The sequence below is a fragment of the Podarcis cretensis genome, assembly GCF_951804945.1.
Source record: "Podarcis cretensis genome assembly, chromosome: 6".
NCBI classification, from domain to species: Eukaryota; Metazoa; Chordata; class Lepidosauria; order Squamata; family Lacertidae; genus Podarcis; species Podarcis cretensis.
Genome location: NC_137175.1, coordinates 6,646,494 through 6,674,002, shown reverse-complemented (window position 1 = coordinate 6,674,002; position 27,509 = coordinate 6,646,494). Strand labels below are relative to the sequence as shown.

The 27,509-nt window shown below is 46.4% G+C and overlaps 1 long non-coding RNA gene across 1 annotated transcript in view; it reads right to left on the bottom strand.

Annotated features, from left to right (window-relative positions):
- Positions 1-2,108: 2,108 nt before the first annotated feature.
- The window catches only part of LOC307218037, a 157,060-nt gene continuing 131,659 nt past the window's right edge, over positions 2,109-27,509 (bottom strand). The window contains exon 3 of the long non-coding RNA XR_013839682.1: positions 2,109-2,119. This is a non-coding gene — a long non-coding RNA (uncharacterized lncRNA). The remainder of the gene's footprint in view (positions 2,120-27,509) is intronic.

The following is a 27,509-nucleotide window of genomic DNA, read 5'->3' as shown; positions in this document are numbered from 1 at the left end:
GGGTTAGTGGGGACTGCTTGACCCTTTCCCTCCAGCCATCTTTCTGCTCAAAAGCAGCCCCTTCTGGCAACTGCTTTTCCACCCAAGACAGGCACCCCTGTCAGAACTTGCATTCCTCTGGTCAAGCCCTCCGACGGTGATTAACGACCTGAGCCTTTGATGAGGCTCCAGGCACCTTCCCATTATGCAGAGTATACAATCACAGCAGAAGGACGAGAAATATGAGCTACATTGCTAAGAATTTCTAACTACGCAGACAGAAAAGAAATAAACATCCTCTCTCTGTGAAAGCAGAGAGGCAACTGGTACAAAGAAACAGGAAACCAGTAATATCAACATCCGTCTCCCGTGAGACTTCCAGCAGTCTAGAATCTCTGGAATGTAAACAGAGTCTTGTGACTCCAAGCACTGCACAGTGGCACAAACAGAAACCTAACAGCCCCTTCCCCCCAACTGGTCCATGGGTGGAAAAGCAGTTGGGGAAGGACAGTCATGAGCTCTTCCTACTTGCTCTCTGCTCATATAGGAAACCCTCCTCTAGGGTGGCTGCTTTATGTCTGGGTTTTGCAAAATGGCATCCCAGCAGATTTTTTTATTGAATTGAATATGGCAAGTGGCTTAATTCTTTAAAGAAATGCCAAGAAAGGCCCAAAAATGAGATGTTCCCTCAAAAATCAAAAACTTTGATCCCAGCATACAGTGCTGGAGTGTAAACAGACATGTGACATGCAAAAATCTCATGCCTGTTCCTTAAGGTGGAATGGAAATGTCAGCACCCCCAAAAAAAGCTCAAAAACTTTGTTCAGATACAGTGGTACCCCACAAGACGAATGCCTCGCAAGACGAAAAACTTGCTAGATGAAAGGGTTTTCCGTTTTTCGAGGTGCTTCGCAAGACGAATTTCCCTATGGGCTTGCTTCGCAAGACGAAAACGTCTTGCGGGTTTGCTTCCTTTTTCATAAAACCGTTAATACCCGGGGAATCCGCGCTCCGCAAGACGAAAAAATCGCAAGACGAAGCAACTCGCGGAACGAATTAATTTCGTCTTGCGAGGCACCGCTGTATTTACTTGTCTTCCTAGCCCCTAACTGTTCCTGACTTAGCTTATTTCGCTACACTAACTCAACCTGCCCATAGACTCTATCCCAATTCACTCCCACTCCCACCAACCACCCAACTCCCAACGAACTCCAACCGAACTCCTCCCTTTGCCCCTCCCAGAGCTGGTTTTATAGTCCCTCTGACTCCACCCCCCTGGGTCCTGATTGGGTAACCTGTTTAACTATTTCACCTCCAGCACTCTCATATGTTAACATCACACTCGGTTCCCATACGGCTCCATTTTGGAACGTTTTGGCTCCCAGACTCCGAAAACCCAGAAGTAAATGTTCCAGTTTTTTAACGTTTTTCGGAAGCCGAACATCCCACATTTGGCTTCCGCCTGAGTGCAGGAAGCTCTTGCAGCCAATCAGAAGCCGTGCCTTGAACATTTCGGAAGCCGAACGGGCTTCTGGAATGGATTACGTTTGACAACCGAGGTTTGACTGTATTTATTTTTAAACAAGAAGGTCAGGAAGCTGGTAGACGTGGCACCACTGCAACACCCAGTTTGGCTGCTCGGACTGCCCCCTCACACTTTCTGGAGGGATAAAAGTGGCAAGGGTCTCTGCCTCATTGGTGGGAGCAGTGGCGTAGCGTGGGGGGTGCAGGGGGGCCGGGCGCAACATCTGGGGGTTAGGGCTAGGGGGCGCAAATCCACGGGTTAGGGGGCGCAAATCCATGGGTTAGGAGGTGCAAATTACTTGCCTTGCCCCGGGTGCTGACAACCCACGCTACGCCACTGGGTGGGAGTGACTTGCATTTTATGGAACTGCCCATCGTTCGTCCTCAGCGGCCAGGATGCAGTCCGTAGGGAGAGCGTGCAATTGCTTCCCTTCCCATAATAGAATTGTGTGGCACAGGATGCATGAGACAAATGTTTGCGCCTCCCCAGGGAGTAACTCAAGCGCAACCCGCAGTCCTAAAAGTGTTCTTTCAGCACGTCACAGAAACAATGGGCTCCTAATGCAGTAGGATGTTTTATGGGAGCAGAGCTCTGTCTCGTTCGCCTCTTCTGTTCCTGCTACCTGGGAGAAGATAGCAGCAGCCGGCCATAGTGAGAGGCCATGGAGGATATGTGCAGCAAATGGAGAATGGATAGCTGTTTAGGACCTGTCAGGGAACTGCCATCAGAGACAGAGGTGGAGGGAAGGCTCCAGAGCGATGCTAGAGAGGGTCCCAGCAGGGAGAGAGGCAGCCCTGCTGCTGGGGAAGGAAATCAACGTAACACCAGGAGAGAAGGGGGGCAGATGGGGGAATCGGAGAAAAGGCTCCAGGACTCTTCAATGGAGACTAGTGGGGAGAGCACAGGTGCTCCGCTGCCCACACCCTCCCTGCGCAGAAGACTTCCGCGCAGGGAGAGTAGGAGGAGACTTGGCATCAAAGAACTTTTTTGCTGGAAGAAGTTTAAGAAACGCCCACTGACGGATTCTGCCAGCGACTGAGACAGCCACACAGTGAAGGGCTGTCCAGACAGAAAGGGTTCAACCAGGCAACCAAGCCAAGAGTGGCGGCAGCTTACACATGAGCAACCCCCTAGAACCAATACAGGACCCTTGGTTTTGACCAGGAGGGAAGAGAGAGCCTGGGAGACAGTTCTCTATCTACCCCAGCCTATGGGCTTCAGGGCGCACGCAAGTGTGACTCGGGAGCACCCATATTTCTAGCTGACATGGTTTCTACGCACTAAGGACATAATTCATTTTATTGCACTTGTGGCAGCGAAGGCTCCAACAACCACTGGGAGAACTGGTGTGGTGCATGGAAGCTTCACAAACATTCCAGTTTCAAAGCTAACATCATCATCATAATAATAATAATAATAATAATAATAATACGAAAGAAGAATGGCAAATTAAATTAATGGACTATGCAGAATTGGACAAAATGACAGGAAGGATTCGACCAAGGATTCAACCAAAATGACAAGAAGATTCGACCAGAGATTTACAGAAGATTGGAAGAAGTATATGAATTATTTGAAGAGCAACTGTAATCAACAAATTACGCTAGTAGGACTGCAAGACGTTTTGTAAGGAGAAATATACAAAGCGTTACAAAGTAGAAAAAGATAGAGATATTGGTTATGAGTTTGAAATGTAATAGGGAAAATAAGAAATGCATACTAAGAGATTAGATTGGAAAATTTTCTGACAGGACTGATGGAAGTAAAAAAAAATGAATAAGATGTAAAAGTATCTGTTGAAAATCACTGTTGAAAATAGTATGTTAAAAAACTAATAAAATTTTATATATAATGATAATGATGATGATGATGATAATAATAATAATAATAATAATAATAATAATAATAATAATAATAATAAAATTTTATACAACAACAATAAATGTTCCCGGTCCAATTTCTGAGAGGGAAAGAAAAGGTGTCAGTTTGGCTGGGATTAAAAGTTCACAAGTTCTTGGGATAAATCAAAGTTTGCCTTTTGGTGATGTCTTGTTTAAATCTTCTGTGCAAGTTGCTAGCTGCGTGTCATCGTTCAGGTCTCAGTTGCCTTCCCAGGGGGTGGGACTAGATGACCCTTGAGGTCGCCGTCCCTTCCAACGCTATAATTCTATGATTGTATCACATGTGCATTGGGCACTTTGAGTGGTGCATCTCGTAGCCTCTGTGCATCTACACCACGGCATAATTCAACGTGGAGCTTTTCAATTCACACCCTGTACCTGCTGCGGTATATATTGAACCGCTGTGATAATGTCATAGGAATTTCTTTTTGTTCGTCTAGTGTATCTTCTGTTAAAACAAAACAAAGCATTATTTTTGACCTTTAAATCGGTGGAAGATAGGGGACTGAAGCATGAATGACAGCCTTTAGCAATCTTTAATAATGGCGGGGAGGGCGGGTAGAGAAGAGAGGGGCAGCGATCCTTGGAGAATTGAGTTCTCAGCTTCTCCCTGTTTCTATTTGTGACTGTGGGGCATGGCAACAGCGCTAAGGGGTCTTCCTAAGGCTAAAGAATGGGGAACAACGTTGGTGATGGGTTGATTGAAAGGATCACGGAGAATTAAAGGGGTGGCAGACAGAGAAAGGTGAAGAAAAGAGAAGGCAAGGTAGAAGCAGCAGCAAGCACTAAACCAGACATCGGTCCTAGATGATGATGATGATGATAATAATAATAATAATAATAATAATAATAATAATAATAATAATAATAATTAATAATTATAATTTATTATTTGTACCCCGCCCATCTGGCTGGGTTTCCCCAGCCACTCTGGGCAGCTTCCAACAAAGATTAAAAATAAATGTCTCACATTAAAAACTTCCCTAAACAGGACTGCCTTGAGATGTCTTCTAAATGTCAGGTAGTTGTTTATCTCTTTGACATCTGATGGGAGGGCGTTCTACAGGGCAGGCGCCACGACCGAGAAGGCCCTCTGCCTGGTTCCCTGTAGCTTTGCTTCTCGCAATGAGGGAATCGCCAGAACGCCCTCGACACTGGACCTCAGTGTCCGGGCAGAACGATGGGGGAGAAGACGCTCCTTCAGGCGTACAGGACTGAGGCCGTTTAGGGCTTTAAAGGTCAGCACCAACACTTTGAATTGTGCTTGGAAACGTACTGGGAGCCAGTGTAGGTCTTTCAAGACCGGTGTTATATGGTCTCAGCGGCTGTTCCCAGTCACCAGTCTAGCTGCCACATTCTGGATTAGTTGTAGTTTCCCTGTCACCTTCAAAGGTAGCCCCACATAGAGCGCATTGCAGTAGTCCAAGCAGGAGATAACTAGAGCATGCATCACTCTGGTGAGACAAGTCCACGAGCAGGGAGGGTGTCATCCTGCGCACCAGATGGAGCTGGTAAACAGCTGCCCTGGACACAGAATTGACCTGCGCCTCCATGGACAGCTATGAGTCCAAAATGACTCTCAGGCTGCGCACCTGGTCCTTCAGAGGCACAGTTACCCCATTGGGGACTAGGGAGTCCTTCACACCTGCCCGCCCCCGTCCCCCAAAAACAGTACTTCTGTCTTGTCAGGATTCAGCCTCAATCCATTAGCCACCACGTTTCCGTGTGCTGCTCTGGTTCGCCAGAAGCGGCTTAGTCATGCTGGCCACATGACCCGGAAGATGTACGCCGGCTCCCTCGGCCAATAAAGCAAGATGAGCGCCGTAACCCCAGAGTCCGTCACGACTGGACCTAATGGCCAGGGGTCCCTTTAGCTTTACCTTTTATCCTCCAACTGCCTACTGATCTAGGCCTCGGCTAGAGACAGGACAGCCTGTGCATTACAGCACTGGCAGCAAAGGGTGGTGGTGGAGAGGGCTGTGGGATACCAGCTGTGGACCACAGAGCCAAATCTTCATTGGGGCATCCCAATGCAAAATGGCCCATCAGATCTGGGATCGTGATGATATCACCAAGTGTCAATATAGCCAGTTCAGAGCAAGGGCAATGCTTCCTGTGTCACACGGCCCTCACTCTGTATAGGCGGGAAGGAAGCTGAGTCTATAAGTTCTAATGGAGCTTCTGTGCCTTCTGTGCCTATTCTGGGTTGAATAGCAGGCAAATGTTGCCTGTTATGGCTTCTATCACTGCAGTGTTTTGACCTGGTAAGCGGGAGGGGCTTACAAAGGCCCAAAAGCTATGAGGGAGGGTGAACTTCACACATTGATTTGAACCAAGCAGGTGATTCTGTAGCCACAGGCTTCAAATCCCTTTCAAATCTCCTGCTGCCATATTTCAGTTTGTTCCAGCCTCAAAGACCCATCCCTTGCCCAGATGGGAAGGAAATCTCATGCTTCCTTTTGCAGAAAACAGTTTCGGCTTCATTGAAAGGGAAAAGGGAAAATAAGGGAGTGGGGCAAAGGGCCGCTGAAACAGCCCCCCAAGGACTGTGAAATATGAATTTCATTTCTGCTGCCTTTTGACCTTCTTCCAAAATGCACCCACCACCATCTCCAGAGCCCCAGGTGGCAACGGCACAGCCTGGGATTGTTTGAATTAGTTGGCTTCGTAGATTTCATAGATAAAATTCAGCTTCTCCCTGCGGAGCAGCAAAGCTCTTAGTCCACATTCTTCCTTTCATTTTCAAGTGTGTGGCTGTGGGATGTCTTGGGGTTTTGCTTGTTTTTTTAATCTTCATTTTTGCGTTACGAAAGGACAAGCATATAAAGCAGGGTAGGCAACCTAAGGCCCAAGGGCCACAAGCGGCCCATGGGGGTCATTTAACCGGCCCATGAGCTGCCCCCAAACCGAGCCACCTGCTTGGCAGGTCCCCACACACTGTGCTAAACCAGCGCAGTGCAGTGCAGGGACTCGCTTCTGCGGCGCCGAAAATTGCACCTACGCAGATGCTCACGCACACAATCTGGCCCACAGAGAGATCTCCACTGGGCCACTGATATAAAGCATGCAAGATAAAGTCCCATCTCCCCACTCGCCCCCAAATATCCCACGTGTACAATTCAGTTCCCAAAAAGAAAAAGGTATGAAATATACTGGGAGTCGGGTGTGGATTTCATGCTCTTTATTCAGCTCATGGTAGTGAGGAATGGAAGTTCCCACGAAATGTCTGTTTTATATACATTATTTACACAATGGGCCCCATGTGATTGGCTAATTCTCAGATTCTCCTGTAGGCCAATCAGGTTGCGGATTCATTTCTACCTGGAGCTGGATTGGGTGGCTCCTGTGGACCAATCAGACTGCTGCATTCTGAATCCTATTGTTCTAGGACCAATCAGACAGCTGCATTCTGAATCCTATTGTTCTAGGACCAATCAGACTGCTGCCTTTTGGATCCTATTCAACTCAGTACATAACAAGGTAATTAAGAGCAAAGTTCATTCGTTGGAGTGTGGATAGTTGTGATTGTTGGTTGTTGTTGTCTAGTCTTACTTTAACCAGAGAAGACCATGCATGTCTGGTGGGACTGTGCTTCTACTGTCTCTAATGAACTGAATAAACATATACCATGCTTTCTCAGAATAACTTTGGCTCTCATGGGATTTTTTCAAGCTTTGCATTTAAGATTAACAGTTCGCTCTGCAGCCGAAGCCTGAGTTGGGGAACAGGGGTGCTGATTAGCATGGCACCATATGCACCACCCCAGAAGTAGAGATACCTCACCAAGATGGTTGGTGGAAAATCCTTCGCAGTGGTGGGAGTCCTGTCTCTGCAAGACTCCCGAGCCCAGGGCTGGTCCAAGACATTTTGCCACCTGAGGCAAATCACAAAATGGCACTCCCCCACCACCACCAGGGAAGAAGAGTGAGTAAAGATCTAAATCAGGAACAAGAGGAGAATAAAGCTCTACATCAGGAATTGCTGCCCCTGTGGATCTTGTCGCCCGAGGCTGTCACCTAACCTTGCCTCCTGGGTGGGCCGGCCCTGGCTGAGCGTTGCCTGGCGCCTACACTGCCCTTTGGGCATCAGGCAAAGACCATTTGGTTTCTCTAGGGCTTAGAACAGAAATTAAACCCTAAGTCGATTGCAATTCATGCTACAGTGGTACCTCGGGTTACAGACGCTTCAGGTTACAGACTTCGCTAACCCAGAAATAGTACCTCGGGTTAAGAACTTTGCTTCAGGATGAGAACAGAAATCATGCTCCGGCGGCGCGGCGGCAGCAGGAGGCCCCATTAGCTAAAGTGGTGCTTCAGGTTAAGAACAGTTTCAGGTTAAGAACGGACCTCCGGAATGAATTAAGTACTTAACCTGAGGTACCACTGTATTTTTTATCTGCTGTTTTTCAGTTTTTACTCTGATATTTTTCTCGCATTTTCTTGTGTTTTTCTTGTATATAAATCACAATAATAAATCCTTTTTGAAGGGTGCCATAAAAAATGTATTAAGCTTCAAATTCTACACTGTTTCCAGGGTTTTAGGTATGAGGTCTTGCAGAACAAGGCCTGGGGTTTGTGATCTGAGACATGAAACACACGTACAACACTTCTGAACCATAGCCACTGTTTGCCTAGGAAAGAGAACCTCTGGCCCTCCAGATATTATTGGACTTCAGCTCCCGTCAGCCCCAGCAGTATGGTCAATGGTTAGAGATGACAGGAGTTGCAATCAAACAACACCTGGAGATGCACAGACTCCCGGTCTCAGAACTATGTCTTCAGTAACAAGGTGTTTTTAAGCTGGCAACTGTTCACCGTGAAGGGAATCCAGTTTTGGGGATCCTCTGCAAAAGAGGAACCCAGGTTTGGTGCACCCACTGAAGTCCTTAAAAAGGTACAGTTTTGATTGCCGTGATGGTTATGTTCTGCTTCTGCAGTTGGAGACAGGAGTACTTCAAAATTCCAGTTGCTGGGAACTGGAGAAGACTCCTGTGTTCGAATCCTGCTTGCGGATTTCTCACAGGCGTCTGATTGGTCCCTGTGCTGGTCCCAGGGGGTTACCGTGCGGCGTGGTCTGAGTCCAGTCCGAGGTCAAGGGTGTGGTATGGAGGCTGTCCGTCAAGGCTGAAGCAGGGTCCAAGGCAAGGAGTCGGGTGTGGTCAGGAACTCTGGCAAAAGAGCAGGACAGGGTACAGGCAGGAACAGGCTACCAACAATGTTGCTTCTGCAACCTGGGACTGGGCTGACTGGCCTTTATCTCCTCTGGGGCCTAGGGCGGTCCTGGCCCACAGGTGACTCGCCTCTCCTGGCCTGGAGGTGAGTACTCCTCCTGCGGGAACTTAGTTCCCTCCGCCTCTCTGCTCTGAGCCTCTGCAGCTCAGGAGAGGCTGGAGGGTTACCAGACCCAGAGACAACCTCACCTTCCCCTGACAGGGCTGGGAGAGGAACACCTGCAGGCAATGAGTCCACGATCACCTCTGGAGCCAGAGTGGATTCAGCTGGTGTCTGCTCCTGAGGATCCGGCACAGGTGAGGGCCCTTCAGGTTCAAGCCCCAGCCCCAGTTCAGCTGGTCCTAGAGGCAGAGACTCCTGTGCAGGCTGGGATTCCTCAGGTTCAGCCTCTAAATCCAATTCCCCGGCCATCACAGTCCCTGTGTGAAGCAGATGCTGGACCAGTTGGGCCATTGCCCTGATCCAGCAAACACCTTTCATGTTATTATGATGCTGGTACTCGCCAGGTTTCAAGGATGCAAGCTAAGACATTTGGAGATCAAACGAGGACCAGGGCAAACAGCCGGTTGTGTTCCACCATCTCAGATCCCAAGGACTCGGACTCAAATGCACGTCCCACTTGGTAATAAAGGAGAACCATAAATACAGGACTTTAGCATGTGGAGGAGGTCTTTGCAGCAATTATAGCCCCTTCGAAAATGCTTGCCAGAAGGGAAGGAGGTGCTCACAGCTTCGGGGATGATTAGAGTTAAGAACAGGTCAGGGAGCCGGAAAATTGTACCAAGCGGTGGAAGTGAAGCAGCTTGTTTCTGATAACAGAACGAAGTCTCAGGTGAGTCAGCAGCGAGGGAGAGAATCTAGAGAGCTGATAAGAGCAGGTGGTGGATGTGATTGACAGCTGAGAGTGCCTGCAAAGGTCAATGCAAATATGTAGCATCTGTGCGCGAACGCCTAGGCGTATTCCCCATAACGCCGATGCCAAATGAGGACAGAGCTGGGTGTTTAGGAAGCAGGGCTAAGACGACACTCTGCACACCTCCTGAGTCCTGTGTAAAATGGGTGCGTTGACTGTTGAACTGCATTCAGGCCTCATAAAAGTGATGGCCGTTGGCATCCGTCCGTCTCGGGAGACAATGGAGGAGTGCGCTTTTGGGGGTGAAGTCAAGTGGTTGGAAGGTTGCATCGCCTAACGGGGTGGTAGAGACAGAAGCAGGAGAGAGATTTTTTTTTGCAGCTGGGCAGTGCCAGATTTAAAGGTAAAGGTAAAGGGAGCCCTGACCGTTAGCTCCAGTCGTGGACGACACTGGGGTTGCGGCGCTCATCTTGCTTTACTGGCCAAGAGAGCCAGCGTACAGCTTCCAGGTCATATGCAACCAGCATGACTAAGCCGCTTCTGGCGAACCAGAGCAGCGCACAGAAACGCTGTTTACCTTCCCGCCGGAGTGGTACCTATTTATCTACTTGCACTTTGACGTGCTTTCGAACTGCTAGGTTGGCAGGAGCAGGGACCGAGAAATGGGAGCTCACCATGTCAAGTTCCCTACATCACGTTTTTCTTGAATAACCTAATGGGACGTTTATTCCCCTACCAAATATTTCAGAAACTGACATGGGCAGTTTTGGGGGACATTTTGCTACCACAAGCCCAAATCCCAATATGTCTTGGAATAAAAAAATGTCCTAAAACCATGTGAATGTAACAAAAGATGGGCACTTCTCTGCTTGCTTGGGGCATTTTTGTTGTTGTTTGCAAAACCAGATGACTCGTGGGAGAAGAAGGAGGATAATAATCATTTATCGGATATTTTTGCCTCCCACACTTTTTGCTTACAGTAAGAAAACCACATGGTAAGAGGCTAAAATTTGGGGACATTGTCCACCACTGTGATGGTTTCAGTTTGTCAGAGGGAAGCAGAAAATATTACCCTTTTGATATCCTGTTGACGTGACCTGTGGGGGGTGCTGAGTAGCAGGCTAAAGTGTCAGCAAACTAAAGAGAGGGTCATGGCTGATTTCTGTTTAAATCCAGAGCTGCCTCTATGGGAGAAGCAAGACCCTCTTTGAGTGTTAATGCTGTGAGCCTCTCCATTGTAAGCTCAGGTTGTATATGTGTGTGAATAAACCATATATCATAAAGACACCCCAATCTCCTGGTTAAGCATGCCTGGAACCCCTGGAATATTGCACTGCTCAGAGATTGAAGTGGCGTGAAACAATATGTTACCTGACAGCCTTGCCTTTTGGACAGCCCTGTACTCTTAAACAAGTCTCTTGTCCTTTTTCACAGTGCACACTTTGTATATGGAAATGGTGGCAGGAAAGATCAGCCCTATTTATGTATCTCTCCAGTGATTCCCAGTGTATATCACCCTGCCATCTACAATTGGGATAAGGAAGAAAAGTTTTGACCATGGAAGAAGATGGTGCTATATTGAATTTCTTTCATGGAACTAGACCCGTCACTAACAACCAACTTAAACTAACTTGAGCAGAAATCAGAACAAATTGGTTACGGCACAATCAGATGCTTAACTTAATAAACCAGGAATTTGTTGAAAGTACTTCATACCATAACCAATTTTGAAATCCTGGTTTACAACACAGGAATAGGTGCCAAGGGATTGTTGTTGTTTAGTCATTTAGTCGTGTCCGACTCTTTGTGACCCCCTGGACCAGAGCACGCCAGGCACTCCTGTCTTCCACTGCCTCCTGCAGTTTGGTCAAACTCATGCTGGTCACTTCGAGAACACTGTCCAACCATCTCGTCCTCTGTCATCCCCTTCTCCTTGTGCCCTCCATCTTTCCCAACATCAGGGTCTTTTCCAGGGAGTCTTCTCTTCTCATGAGGTGGCCAAAGTATTAGAGCCTCAGCTTCAGAATCTGTCCTTCCAGTGAGTACTCAGGGCTGATTTCCTTCAGAATGGAGAGGTTTGGTCTTCTTGCAGTCCATGGGACTCTCAAGAGTCTCCTCCTCAAGTATTTGGAGAGTGCCAAATACGCCAGTCCCCACACAGCCTTCTCTTCCCAAGGCCAGGGTTTCCCAAATTTGGGTCTCCAGCTGTTTTTGGACTACAACTCCCATCATCCCTGACCACTGGTCCTGCTGGCTAGGGATGATGGGAGCTGTAGTCCAAAAACAGCTGGAGACCCAAGTTTGGGGAACTCTTCCTAAGCTAAGCATACCAGTTCTGGCTGGTCTCAGTCTAAAATATGGCACTTCAAGCTGAACACAGGACCTTGCTTCTCATCCAGTGGGTTCTTCTGAGAATAAGAAGCTACCAAATCTTATGAAAATCGCCTGCACTTTTGTTAAGCGGTCACTGTGAATGTTCAGGATAGACATCGTTTTTGTCAACTTTTTTTAAAAATTCAGCCAACAATCCTTAGCTGAACAATAAAGAAAGCAGAGAGTTGTTTCATCCAAACTTTACTGTTTTCAGTTTTGGATTACGTATTTTTTGGGCGGGGGGCAGTCCTGTGTATGTCTGCAGAAGGAAGATAAAGACAAATGCTGTCGTGAACAAGCTGTCAATTATCCAAAGATTTATTCATTTAGATTACAGCTCCTCCTGTGTCTCAGGCTCAGGAATGGATAATTGGGCCTGTCAGCCAATTAAAATTTGTGAAGATTAGCCAATAAATCAATTAAGTCAAAAACTGTTTAGTGAGTGGGAAAGGTAACCCTGGCAAGAGATTAGAAGACACTAATTATGTTCAGAATCTGATCTTGATTCGCCTCCCAACCACATCACAACTTTTCACGCTGGATCATTTGGGCTCACTTCACGTATTACTTTTTAAATGTAGCATGTGAGTGCGACAAACACCATGCAGTGCACGTTCATTGGGGAGATGACCTATTGGCTGAAATTCTCTATTGCAGGGGTAGCCAATGTCACCACATCTTCCAGATGTTTTCAACTACAACTCCCAGCATCCCTGGCAATTGTAGCTGGGGCTGATAGAAGCTGTAGTTGAAATCATCCTGGAGGGCACCAGGTTGGCTACCTCCACCTCAACGGCAGACCAGGTTTCTTTCTGTGTGAAACAGCCTCATGAGTTCATTCAGAGGTAATGGCTCGACAGAACGGTAAGAGCGGTGAATAAAGAGACCCTCAATAACCTGGGCTCTTTTATTTAACTTCAGATTTGTTTTGATGCTATAAAGCTGTGGTTCTCAAACTTTTTTTCTCTGGGGCACTCTGGAGGGGGGGGGAGTTATTCTCCTTGTTTGCTGTAACACTTGAAACTCTGCGAGTAAAGTAGCCACTTGTTTGCGAAGCCAAGTCCCTGTGATTTATTCTAGCCTAAGTATTTTTGTGGAGAACATTTGTTTAAAGGCAGATGAGGGCAGATGTCAATCTAAACAACTTGTAATGTGCTCGGAGCAATCGCCTTTGTGCTAACCCTACTACACGAGAGTAAGAACCGCTTTCCAGCAGATCCTAAGCCAGGCAACAGTCCAGGGTCCATGACAGTTAAGAGTGCTATGGTAGCTTGGACCAGGCACTATCACTCTGCCTGAGCCTACCTCACAGGTTTGCTGTGTGGATAAAAGGCGATGGGATCATGTAACCCCACCCCCAAAGCTCTAAGTAACAAGGGTGGGATAAAAATATTTATTTGTGTGCTTGTTTGCTTATTGCCGCATTTATATCCCACCATCTTTTCCAAGTTGCTCAAGGGAGGGTACATGGTTCACCCCTCCTCATTTAATCCCTGCAACAACCCTGTGAGATGGGTTAGGCCAGGCATAGGCAAACTCCGGCCCTCCAGATGTTTGGGACTACAATTCCCATCATCCCTAGCTAACAGGACCAGTGGTCAGGGATGATGGGAACTGTACTCTCAAAACATCTGGAGGGCCAAGGTTTAGGAAGCCTGCTCTAACCACTATGCCATGCTGGCTCTCGTGGCCACATACTCTGACCTCCCAAACTAACCACAGCTGCTGGTTGTGAAGGAGTATTATGGATTGCTTACTCATAAGGACTCCCATGTCTGATACCAGGTCAGGATGGCATTACAAGGTGGCACACTCTGTGAGGTTGGGACCAGACCACCCTTGTCAGAAAGCAGTATTTCTTGCAGAAACCCGACACCCCTTCAGGACAGGAGGTTTGTGTGATAACGCAGACATGCTTACAGCGTTTGCTTCTATAACATCAGATCCAGCCTTGCAGCTCCCAGCAGCCACTTTCGGGGCAGTTTATGGGGGATTAAAGCGTAGAAGCAAATCAATGTTAAAACAATTTGTTATGTACTGAGTTGAATAGGATCCAAAATGCAGCAGTCTGATTGGTCCTAGAACAATAGGATTCAGAATGCAGCAGTCTGATTGGTTCGCAGGAGCCACCCAATCCAGCTCCAGGTGGAAGTGAACCCGCAACCTGATGGGCCTACAGGAGAATCCCGGAATTAGCCAATCACGTGGGGCCCATTGTGTAAATAACGTATATAAAGCAGTTACAGATAGGTAGCCGTGTTGGTCTGCCATAAAAAAATTCCTTCCAGTAGCACCTTAAAGACCAACTAAGTTAGTTCTTGGTATGAGCTTTCGAGTGCATGCACACTTCATCAGAAGTTCTGGGGGAACTTCTTCAGAAGGGGAACTTCTTCAGAAGTTCTGGGGGAACTTCCATTCCCCCTCACCACTATGAGCTGAATAAAGAGCATGAAATCCACTCTCGACTCTGAGTATATTTCACAATTAAAACACCTTAACCCTTGCACACCAGCATGATCCGGGGCAGCAATAAGCTCAACAAGCATTTCATTCAGCAAAGCTCTGTTGAAACATGGAAGTCTGAAACAGCCTCTGAAAAGAAGTCCATTAGCAGACTACCCGTGTCTCCTTAAAGGAGGGACTCTGCAGAGAAGGGTTCCTGTACACATGCAATGACAGCGAAGGCCCCTGAGGCATGCCACAGGAAGAAGACACTGGCCCAGCTACCCCACATCGTGGGGGCAACTTCCCTCTGCTCCCCACGCTAAGACACAGAGCTGCTTTTAAAATCAACGTAAATATGCAAGCCCAAATCTTCAAAATCTCGGCTAGTTTGGCCCTGAGAATATCCAGTGATCCATGTTTCCCACCTCCACGTGTGTGTGTGGTGCTGAACTCCCCCCAAAAGAAGAGGATTCGAAACCTGTGGGATCAGAGATTCTCGGAAGACTGGAGTAAATATATGAATTATTTGAAAAGCAATTGTAATCAGCAGATTACGCTAGTAGGATTGCAAGAAGGACTATGCAAAATATTGCAGAGAAAACTATGGTAAGAATTATCAGTGAAGGAGTATTAAATGTAATACTGAAAATAATGAAATGCAGATTAAGTGATAAAGACTGGAAAATCTTCAGATGCAGTTGATGGAAGTCGAAAACATTGTTATAAGATAAGAAAGTATGTTATATGAATTTTGGGAATTATTTGTAAAAATCAATACAAATATTTTTTAGAAAAAGAAGAGGAAGAGGGGTGAAGAGACACTGAAACCAGAGTAAACAGTGATTTGTAAATGCCTTGAGTGGGACTACTTCTGGAGAAACAACTGCAGGATCATAAAGACTGCAGTTCAGGGGCAGAGCATCTATTTTGTATGCAAAAAAAATGCCACGTTCAATTACTGGCACCTACAGATAGGGAAAGGGACACGGGTGGCGCTGTGGGTTAAACCACAAGCCTAGGACTTGCCAATCAGAAGGTTGGCTGTTCGAATCCCCACAACGGGGGAGATCCCGTTGCTCGGTCGCAGCTCCTGCCAACCTAGCAGTTCGAAAGCACATCAAAGTGCAAATAGATAAATAGGTACTGCTCCAGCGGGAAGGTAAACAGAGTTTCCGTGCGCTGCTCTGGTTCGCCAGAAGCGGCTTAGTCATGCTGGCCACATGACCCAGAAGCTGTACGCCGGCTCCCTCGGCCAGTAAAGCAAGATGAGTGCCGCAACCCCAGAGTCGGTCATGACTGGACCTAATGGTCATCACGGGTCCCTTTACCTTTACAGATAGGGCAGGGGAGACCCGCAGCCAGCAGACACGGTTACCCCTCTGGGAATTTCTTCCTTGTCAGGTTGCCTCCAGATTATCCGTATTTTGTGGGAGGGACTCAATCACATAATGTGTGTGTTTGACTAGATGGCCTTTTATTTTCTCCCTCTTCCATACTGTCATTAGGGCGAGGGAAGCGATGGAAACAGCTCTGATGCCATCTAGAGGGCCTTTGGTTTTCCCAAGCCCTTTCGAGTTGTTTTTCGCTCACAGCTTGGATTTCCTCGCACACAGATGTTTTAGGTGGCCTAAAACAGTAGCAGGCTGGTGCCACACACCTGACAGCGTTCGAGGTGGGAAAAGAGGGTAGCAGGAATCTATTTTGAGAGAAAGAGAGAAGGAAAGCTCTTTGCGTGACAATTCAGAGTTCAGTGAGCTCAAGGTTCACAATTGTCAGGCAGGGTTCAATCACATGCCCGGTGTAATTCAAACCCAAATTTAGGTTGCACACTTAAAGTTGAGTTGGTGCTTTTGTGGAACAAGCCCACTGCACCAGGGTCGAATTTAGGTTTGATGAGGACCTAAGCTACTGAAGGTAATGGGGCCCTTTATATGTCCAGCTGTCCTTTGTCAACAACAAATTGCCACTGTTTTTCGTGTTGAATATATGCTATATGGTAATTTATGGACCTAGTAGGTATCTAAAGCCATTTGCACATAACAAAATATGTATTTTATCAAAGTAATTGTTGAACTGAAATACAATTAAGAAGAAGTATATTAATAAAAAGGTAAAGGGACCCCAGACCATTAGGTCCAGTTGTGACCGACTCTAGGGTTGTGGTGCTCATCTCGCTTTACTGGCCGAGGGAGCCAGCGTACAGCTTCCAGGTCATGTGGCAAACCAAAGCAGCACACGGAAACACCGTTTACCTACACACCATAGCAGTACCTATTTATCTACTTGCACTTTGACATGCTTTTGAACTGCTAGGTTGGCAGGAGCAGGGACCGAGCAACGGGAGCTCACCCCGTCACAGGGATTTGAACCGCCGACCTTCTGATCGGCAAGCCCTAGGCTCTGTGGTTTAACCCACAGCCCCACCCTCGTCCCTTTAAGTATATTAATAGTGAAATGCAATTAAGAAGAAGTATATTAATAGTGAAATAATTATTAAGCTCTAACTTGGGGGGGGGGCAAGAGAGTGGCGCCCTAAGCTGTATGGCTTGTTTAGCTTATACATAAATCCGGCACTGCACCGCCCCCTCCCAAAACAAGGCTTTTTGCAATAATGAAAGTGACAGGAAAATGCATTGGAAAGTGCAGGATAGCAATTGCTAGTTGCAATATTGTATAACCTCCCCACAAGCAAGGTGGAATGAATACTCAATAAATTGTAACATAATCATTATGATGATGATGTTTTGTTAACAGTATTTTATAGATTGCAAACTGCATCACTGATAATTTGTTAATTATTCTGTATGATTTATGCTGAGCTTTTGATGTTCTTTTATATACTGTCATATAGTAATAATAATAATAATAATAATAATAATAATAATAGGTAAAGGTAAAGGTAAAGGTACCCCTGCCCGTACGGGCCAGTCTTGACAGACTCTGGGGTTGTGCGCCCATCTCACTTAAGAGGCCAGGGGCCAGCGCTGTCCGGAGACACTTCCGGGTCACGTGGCCAGCGTGACAAAGCTGCATCTGGCGAGCCAGAGCCGCACACGGAAACGCCGTTTACCTTCCCGCTGGTAAGCGGTTCCTATTTATCTACTTGCACCCGGAGGTGCTTTCGAACTGCTAGGTTGGCAGGCGCTGGGACCGAGCAGCGGGAGCGCACCCCGCCGCAGGGATTCGAACCGCCGACCTTTCGATCGGCAAGTCCTAGGCGCTGAGGCTTTAACCCACAGCGCCACCTGTGTCCCCAATAATAATTAATTAATACTCTGTCCATCTAGCTGGGTTTCCCCAGCCACTCTGGGCATCTTCCAGCACGTAAAAAAACGTAATAAAACACCAAACTTCAAAAATTTCCCAATACAGAGCTGCCTTCGCATGTCTTTCAAAAATTGTGTAGTTCTTTATCTCCTTGACTATTTATTGTTTGAAAACAGCTTTGGGAGCTATTTGAATGAAAAGCAGCATTGAAATATAATAGATCAAATCCTTACCATCTTCTTGTAAGGAAGGTCTGTAAGCCAAGGTGTGATGGCCTGGGATTCCGATTCAGAGGCTGAACCAGAGGAATCCCAGCCTGCACAGGAGTCCCCGCCTCCAGGGCCGGCTGAATTGGGGCAGGGCCTGGATTCTGAAGCGCCTGCACCTGTGTTAGATCCTCAGGAGCAGGCACCAGGTGATCCCACTCTGGCTCCAGAGGTAGTTGAGGACTCAGTGCCTGCAGGTGAGTCTCCCCCTCGGCCCAGTAACCCTTTAGCCTCTCCTGAACTGCAGAGACTCAGGGCAGAGAGGCGAAGGGAACTGGTTGCTCCCAGGAGGAGTGCTCGCCTTAAGGCCAAGAGAGGCGGGTCTCCTGGGGGCCAGATAAAGGCCAGTCGGCCCGGTCCCAGGTTGTGGGAGCAACGTCGTTGTTGAGTTCCTGTTCATGCCCGGACCCAGACCTGACTCTTCAGTGCTCCTGTCCCCGCCCGGCTTTCTGTTTCGGACCTCGCCCCGCTCCTTGTGGACTGATTCCAGGCTAGTGACCCAGGACCGGACTTTGACTACGCCTACGGTAACCTTCCCCCCGGGATCAGCACACAAGGTGGTGTTCTTCAAATTTTGGTGGAGTCCAGCTCCCATCCACTAGAGGCAGCATGGCCAGGGGTCAGGCATGATGGGAGTTGTAGTCCAGCTACATCCGGAAGGCAACACATTGCCTACTGCTGGAGGCTAAGACTGGAGGAAGGTTTGCTTAAAATGGATCCTAGTGAGATCATGGGACTCTGAATCTCAGGATCAGGGGTTTGAGCCCCACTTTGGTGTTCGTATGGAGCCCCCGGTCTTCTCATGGACTATTGACCTGTACACCACTAATCCGCTGCCACCAACCAGGTTGTCCCCAGGAAATCACTCAGTCGCAGTCAGGTTCTCAAGTTAACAATGAAGATTGTAGTTTATTGCAAACACAAATAAACTTTAAATGCATTCGAAACGCTGTTACCCTTTACCCTCTTAGTCTTATTTTATCCTGTCTCTAACTCTTTTACCTCCCCTCACACAAGAACCAACTGCATTAACTGTCTTTCTGTTTCCATCTGTCTTCCAACTGCTTTCCCAACTGCCTTTTCCCAACTGTCTAAACCTCTGGCTAAGCTTTTTAAAAACAGGTAGGCTCTGCCTCTGGCTTTTCTATTGGTCTGCCTATTAGCCCTTTTTCTCTCCCCGGATACAGACATTTCCAAAAGAACAGACAAACGCCACACCCACATTGGGCATTGCAGAGAGCTGGACTCTGGTAGTGCCTGTTACGATATGGATGCAATGCAGCTGCAAACTGCTAGCTTGAAAAGTAAACATAATGGGAATGTTGGGACTGCCCGGGGGAATCGGAGGGACCGTCTATTCACAGTGCGAAGCACCGGAATTAGCTCAGAGTGTAATATGAGCTCTTCCGTTTATTCCTATCCAGGAAGTGTTTGTTACTAGACTGCTGGAGCTTGAAGAGAGCAGTCATGTTTTTTGTAACACTGCAAAGACAGAAATAAAGGCATGTAAATACGTTTCTGTCTATCTCTTTCCCCTGCCCGGGGGGGGGGCAGGAAGGAGGGGTGTGTTCTTCTCACGTTTGAGAAGAATCGCCGATCGAGACCTTGCCTGCGCCTGCTGGGGAATGCAGCCAGGGAGGTCAACAGGGAATCAAGCCGGGTGCCTAGGATTGTTGCCAGTTCCTCCTGATATGGGCTTGATATCCCGACATCGCCGTGGTCCTTTCCAACTCTATAATTCTATGATTCTATGAGATTTAGACCAGTGCCTTCCTGATACGTGGCTCAATCTCTTAGTGCCTATGTAACACAAACTGGAAATGCTATCATGGGTGCATTTGACTGGCCTGAGTCAGTGCATGACTTTGTTGACCTTGAGCTCAGTGGGTCTAAAATGGGTCAGTGTCAGATGACAAACTGAGCAAAAGCTCCAAAGAAGAATGGAGACATATATATATATATGCTGTCAAATATTCGCCATCAGCAAAAAGAAAGGAATTAATTGCTTTATTTGAAGGTTTTTCAATTACAGAAGAGAAATGAATTAGCCAAATTTCACACGGCCATTTCAATCATAACATAGGATCGCAGAAAGGCTGAGTGGTTTCTTGTCTCGTCTGTCTTCAGCTGCAGAAAATGTGGGGCAGACCCCTGTCCTGTCCTCAAACTATGTTTCCCAGGAAGAGGGTCTAAGAAACTGAGACGAATAATTGTGGCAAGAGGCAGTGCCACAACACGGGGGGATTTTTGGAGAAAAGCACTAAGATGCATAAATACAGCGGTACCTCGGGTTACAGACGCTTCAGGTTACAGACTCTGTTAACCCAGAAATAGTACCTCGGGTTAAGAACTTTGCTTCAGGATGAGAACAGAAATCGCGTGGCAGCAGCGGGAGGCCCCATTAGCTAAAGTGGTGCTTCAGGTTAAGAACAGTTTCAGGTTAAGAACGGACCTCCAGAATGAATTAAGTTCTTAACCCGAGGTACCACTGTACTATGTTGGGGGGAAATTAAAAAACATCAGATGATACTGTTATATTAAACTAGGCTTCCTCAACCTCAGCCCTCCAGATGTTTTTGGCCTACAACTCCCATGATCCCTAGCTAGCAGGACCAGTGGTCAGGGATGATGGGAATTATAGTCTCAAAACATCTGGAAGGCCGAAGTTGAGGAAGGCTGTATTAAACTATATGCCAACTATATGGGGTTTGACAAAGGGTCAATGTAAATAGACTCTCCACACCCTTACTTCTGCTAAAAACTGATATTAATTCATTGGAAAGATAATACCATGGCTTGCTTCATTCAGAATATATGACAACTCTAGCAACGTATGAACGGATCGCTTTTAGACACAGATTGTGTATGGATAAATACGATGATATATAGAATCCATTTAAAGTATAATGTCATTTACTGAATTAATTGTATCACTTAGGTATTTATATACTGTTTGAAGACTCATATTGTACTGGTTATTTTTCCTCTTTATTTTCTTTCGTTTTCTTTTTAAATTTTCTTTTATTCATATTTTCACTTTTAAAATGTGGACTTTTAAAGAGGCAGCTGATGGTCAAGGATATTGGTTTTTTTAAAAACCCTGGATGTTAATCAGAGATTAATTTGTAATATATGCAGCAACAAGAAAACATCATGGACTTATCTAAGAGCGAGAGTGGGAAGCCAGTTTTTTGGGAAAAATTGTATCGGATTAATTTTAATCGTGCAATGATTTGTAATAAATTTGGAAAAACAATAAAAATTAATTGGCAAAAAAGTGGACTTATTCTGGTTAGGAAGCTGATGGGGAACTGCATTTAAAAGTGTGGGATAAATTGCTGATTAATGGGAATACGTGTAACCGCCAAACAAACCAATCAAGATGAACATTCATTGTTGTAGATCAACCCCCGCCCCCCAAAATAACCCAAAACAGAACATATGCTCAATGAATGCTCCATAATCTGGACATCTAGAATAGCCCTAAGTAAGATCAAGATCGGAAACTATTTCTTAAAAGTACTTTTCCATTGAACATCCCTTTCCCGCCACCAGAGGGCCCTGTGGAGCAACTGGAAACGGATTTGGGTGGTCCTGGAAGGGAGCAATTCAGACTGATCCTGTCCTGTTGCAGCCTCTGAAGTCCTTGCAGCTGCCTCCAAGACCCGTTTCTTCAATTAACTTACGGGGGAAAAAAGAAGCAGAGCATCTCTCTGTGTGTGTGCCTTTTGCTCCTTAAGCCCCTCTGCTGCTTCTGCTGCTAGCAAATATTTCTCTGTGCCATTGCCTTACTGCTGTCATCTGGCCACTTCCAGCCTCTCCCCCCCCCCCCCCCCGTGCTGCTGCCCCCTCCACCTTAAAGTCTTTCAAGGGCCTCCCTGCCAGTGGCGTTCCAGGCCTTCCCCCAAAACAAACACACCAGACAATGAAACCCGGATTAATAGGCTTCAGATGTAGGGGAGATTAGAAACAGGCAACAATGGAAATGGCCCATTTAAGAAGAAAGCAAAAAGGAAATAAAACCAATGTGGAATAAGGCAGGTCCAGGGAGTGGGTGGGTTGGAGTGGGAGCTGGAGCTGGAGAAACACAATGAGGAGAAAGTTTAGCCTTCAGGTATGAACTTGGTTTAGGATTAAAGTATGTTGAATTGTATAATACTATGGATTGAGATGGGACATGGGTGGTGCTGTGGGTTAAACCACAGAGCCTAGGACTTGCTGATCAGAAGATCCGAATTTTGCGATGCAGTTCTCCAACAAAAACACACCTGCTTGGAGAAAGTGTGCTTAACAATGGAGATGCTGGTGAGAATAACATACGAAAGAGCATTCTGTTAGGGGAAATGGCTTGCAAAAATGTGTGTTGTTGTTTTAGTTGTTTAGTCGTGTCCGACTCTTCGTGACCCCCTGGACCAGAGCACGTCAGGCACTCCTGTCTTCCACTGCCTCCCGCAGTTTGGTCAAACTCATGCTGGTAGCTTCGAGAACACTGTCCAACCATCTCATCCTCTGTCGTCCCCTTCTCCTTGTGCCTTCCATCTTTCCCAACATCAGGGTCTTTTCCAGGGAGTCTTCTCTTCTCATGAGGTGGCCAAAGTCTTGGAGCCTCAGCTTCAGGATCTGTCCTTCCAGTGAGCACTCAGGGCTGGTTTCCTTCAGAATGGATAGATTTGTTCTTCTTGCAGTCCATGGGACCCTCAAGAGTCTCCTCCAGCACCATAATTCAAAAGCATCGATTCTTCGGTGATCAGCCTTCTTTACGGTCCAGCTCTCACTTCCATACATCACTACTGGGAAAACCATAGCTTTTACTATACAGACCTTTGTTGGCAAGGTGATGTCTCTGCTTTTTAAGATGCTGTCAAGGTTTGTTATCGCTTTTCTCTCAAGAAGCAGGCGTCTTCTAATCTCGTGACTGCTGTCACCATCTGCAGTGATCATGGAACCCAAGAAAGTAAAATCTCTCACTGCCTCCATTTCTTCCCCTTCTATTTGTCAGGAGGTGATGGGACCAGTGGCCATGATCTTCGTTTTTTTGATGTTGAGCTTCAGACCATATTTTGCGCTCTCCTCTTTCACCCTCAATAAAAGGTGCTTTAATTCCTCCTCACTTTCTGCCATCAAGGTTGTGTCATCTGCATATCTGAGGTTGTTCATATGCAGAAATGTGTACATGAGTCAAAACCGCATATCAGATGTGTTTATTTGCAGAAACTCAAACGAAAATGCTCAAGAATTTTCATTTGGGTTTTTTTAAAAAATGCAAATTGCCACAAAATGTGGAGAACTGAATTTATGATTGGAACCATGAGAATCTGAGAGAACCAACCAGGTCGAACATATGTTGGAAATGTAAAGAAAAGGAAGGGACCTTTTATCATATGTGGTGGGAATGTAGAGAAATTTTTAAAAAATGGGAAATGATATGTAATGAATTGAAGAAAATGTTTAAAATGACATTTGTTAAAAAAACCCAGAAGCATTTCTGTTAGGGATTGTAGGACAAGACCTGCCGAGGAAAATAAAGAACTTATTTATGTATGCTACAACAGCGGCAAGAATCTTGATAGCACAAGGATGGAAGAATGAGGAAACTCCAACAAAAGCACAGTGGCAAGAGAAATTGATGAACTATGCAGAACTGGAGAAACTGACATACAAACTGCGAGACAAGGACAATGGTGACTTTAAAGAAGAATGGGGACCTTTCAGAAATTATTTAAAAGGACAACAAAATGAATTGGACTCCTTGGCAGGTTTTGAATAAACACACACAAATGTAGTGATTGATAACATGGTAGATAGATAATATAAAGACTGAAATAATTTTATAATATGCAGAGAATAACATGTGCTGAGAAATCAGAGAGAGGAGCTGAGGGTTGTCTTGGGGGGAGGGAAGGTTTGATGGGGAATGGGGGAAAAGGGGGGAAATAATGAATATGATATGTTTTGATATATTGTTATGTTGAAATTGTTAATAAAAATGTATATATAAAAAAGAGCATCTGAGAGAACCAGGGAACTGAGAGAACTCGATGGACACAGAATCTGAGCATGGAAGAAGCAGGTGATAGCATCCAGCTGTCATGGATGCTTTAGCCATCATTCCTGCACTGCAGGGGGTTGGACTAGATGACCCTCGGGTTCCCTTCCAACTCTACAATTCTATGATTCTAACCTGAAAGAGCGCCTAGCTGGCTAGAACAGGAGCACTCTGCCCTGCAACATTTTGTTGCACTTCCCACTTGATATTAGCAGTACTCCTGTTCCAGACGTTTTTTACATTGGCTGACACTCAGTTAAAGAAATCTTAGCTGATGATTCAATTAAACTATTGGTGCAATTTGCACGGATTGGCCCACGGGTAAAAGCAATTGTCCTGAAGCAAGAAGCATGACCTCCTTTGTTTTCAGACTGAAGAAGACCTGGGTTGTAGCAATGACACCGTCTCAGAACATGCATCTGTTCCTGTGTGACAGCACTGGAGAAATGGCCCTTTTGCTACGGGGCTGCATGTTATCTGATGTTTTTAGAAACGCTTGTTTAAGCATCTCTCTCAGCTGTCTGATTAATTTGGAGACTCCTTTTAAGTGGACTAACTGTGCAGTCCTACACATATGTTCTCAGAAGTTAACCTATTGAGTTCAGTGGGATTTAAGGTAAAGGTAAAGGAACCCCTGACAGTTAAGTCCAGTCGCAGATGACTCTGGGGTTACAGCGCTCATCTCGCTTTATTGGCCGAGGGAGCCGGCATACAGCTTCTGGGTCATGTGGCCAGCATGACTAAGCCACTTCTGGCAAACCAGAGCAGCGCACAGAAATGCCATTTACCTTCCTGCTGGAGCGGTCCCTATTTATCTACTTGCACTTCATGCTTTCGAACTGCTAGGTTGGCAGGAGCAGACACTGAGCAACGGGAGCTCACCCCGTCACAGGGATTCGAACCACCAACCTTCTGATCGGCAAGCCCTAGGATCTGTGGTCTAACCCACAGCGCCACCCGCGTCCCTCTCAGTGGGATTTACTCCCACGTAAAAGGATGTAGGATTGCATCCTAAAATTAACCAATTCACCACAGTCAATTAACCGTCTTCTTAATCATGACTGTATAACGCACCTTATTCCAAGTTCAGATCAGCGAGAAATTCAAACTTAAAGAACTGTAGCTTTTGCCAGCTGGTTGTAGGGCAAGGATATGTGCTGAATGGAAGCTTGTAAAAATGTGGAAGATGTTTCCTGGCACCTTGTAACCATTTCCCAGCAAATAAAGTTTTGAAGTTTTGTGTTTTCCCCCATGAGCTATCAAATATACAGGACGCATCTGCCAGAGATTGAAGATCTACCATCTGCATGGGGAGGAGAAAGCAAACCCCCTTCTGCTTTTCAGAGCTCTCCATCCTTATACAAATTTTAATAATAATAATAATAATAATAATAATAATAATAGGCTCCCCCCACTTCACCCCACTCCCAATGCATAAACTGAAAACACCAAGAAATAATGTAAGAAGAGAATGGGAAGGCGAGGGGGAAATGAATACTTTCTGAATATAACGTCACTATATCAAATAATGGAACTCTGTAGGCCTCTTAAGTAAGCACCTGCCTCTGGCAGACAGGTAATTGTTGGGAGCAAAACACTTATGAAATATCATCTCCTCCAAAGACAGAATTGCACTTACAGATTTATTTTCTCCAAGGCAGTGTGTTGCAGGGAAAGGTTCAAGAGGCAAACAATGTGTTTACCTTCCAGTGTTTAGTGGCAGAAGCACCTGGTCTTTAGGTGTGTTGGACGCCACCCCTCAATCTCTGATCAGTGCAAGATTGCAGAGGTTCCAGGCACTTACCCAGGATTCGGTTTTCTTGGGATGAAGGACAGTGGGGACCGTGGTGTATTTAGGATATCTGGTTTATTTGCACATATATACATCACCATGCCGACAAAGGTCCGTATACTTAAAGCCATGGTTTTCCTAGTAGTGATGTATGGAAGTGAGAGCTGGACCATAAAGAAGGCTGATTGCCAAAGAATTGATGCTTTTGAATTATGGTGCTGGAGGAGACTCTTGAGTGTCCCATGGATTGCAAGAAGATCAAACCTCTCCATTCTGAAGGAAATCAGCCCTGAGTGCTCACTGGAAGGACAGATCCTGAAGCTGAGGCTCCAAGACTTTGGCCACCTCATGAGAAGAGAAGACTCCCTGGAAAAGACCCTGATGTTGGGAAAGATGGAGGGCACAAGGAGAAGGGGATGACGGAGGATGAGGTGGTTGGACAGTGTTCTCGAAGCTACTAACATGAATCTGACCAAAGTGCGGGAGGCAGTGGAAGACAGGAGTGCCTGGCCTGCTCTGGTCCATGGGGTCACGAAGAGTCAGACACGACTATGATGGAGGGGCTCACAGCACTAACACCCCAGAAGGTCTTGCTTATCGCGTAGTTGCAGCCTTGGAATCAAGCAGAAATCAAGCATGACTCTCTCTTTCTCTCTCTCTCTCTGGCTTCTACCTGCTTCTACCTGCATTCACACAACTCTAGCTTTTGTCTGTCACTACCAGACAGGTGAGGGAGGAGGCCCCTTTGGTACACAGCAACCCCCTTGGGGGTAACTATGACTCTTGCCTGGCTAGTTCAACAATGGGCTCCTCCATTAGATTTTAACCCTTGCTGGATCCAGGACCCCAGGAATTGCAAGGGTCTCAGGAGTCATGCAAGCTAAGCCCCCAAACACACAACACTGTTTAGTGCAGAGCGTTGATAGTACAGTGGTACCTTGGGTTACAGACACTTCAGGTTACATACGCTCAGGTTACACACCTAGAAATAGTGCTTCAGGTTAAGAACTTTGCTTCAGGATGAGAACAGAAATCGTGCTCCAGCGGAGCGGCAGCAGCAGGAGGCTCCATTAGCTAAAGTGGTACCTCAGGTTAAGAACAGTTTCAGGTTAAGAACGGACCTCTGGAACGAATTAAGTTCTTAACCTGAGGTACCACTGTACAGTGCTGAGCAAGCCAGAAACACAAGTCTATTCCATGAGGACTGGTGGTTTGAACCCACCAAAGAATTAAAGCGTGCACACACTCCGGAAGCACACAATCGAATCCCCCAAATCCTAGGCAACGTATTTTGAAGTTTCTCCTGCTAACGTCACCTTAGTAGTTTAGGGAGTCATTTGATCTCACAATTCCTTCGCTGCTAAGGTAATGATAGACTTAATGACTACCATAGCGGCTACGGTGATGCTAGAAGAGGTCTCAAAATGTGTTGCCTGGGATTTGTGGAATTGGAAATGCTTAGCTTAATTGTTGTGTGGTGCCGGTGGTCTTTGTGAAGGCGGCAGCTGGGGAGGGAAGGGGTTAAACCTTATCCCTGCCACTGCAATCTCCACGAAAATCTCTCCCCTTTGGGGTGGGAGGGAGAGATGAGCTCCATTTTTCCCAAGCCTAATTGCTAAGGAGGGGGGTGTTGAGAATGAGTGTGTGCGTTTGTGTGTGTGAACATACGCACATGTATGTGTGGGTGTAAGAGAGAGGAATAAGGAGCTAAATGGGTGTATACATGTGTGAATGAAATAATGCCTGTGCACTGTTGTGCATCATGTATGCACAGGGGGCTTCAGGGAAGAGGAGAGGAGGGGGATATTTCATTGCACAAACAGCAGTCTGT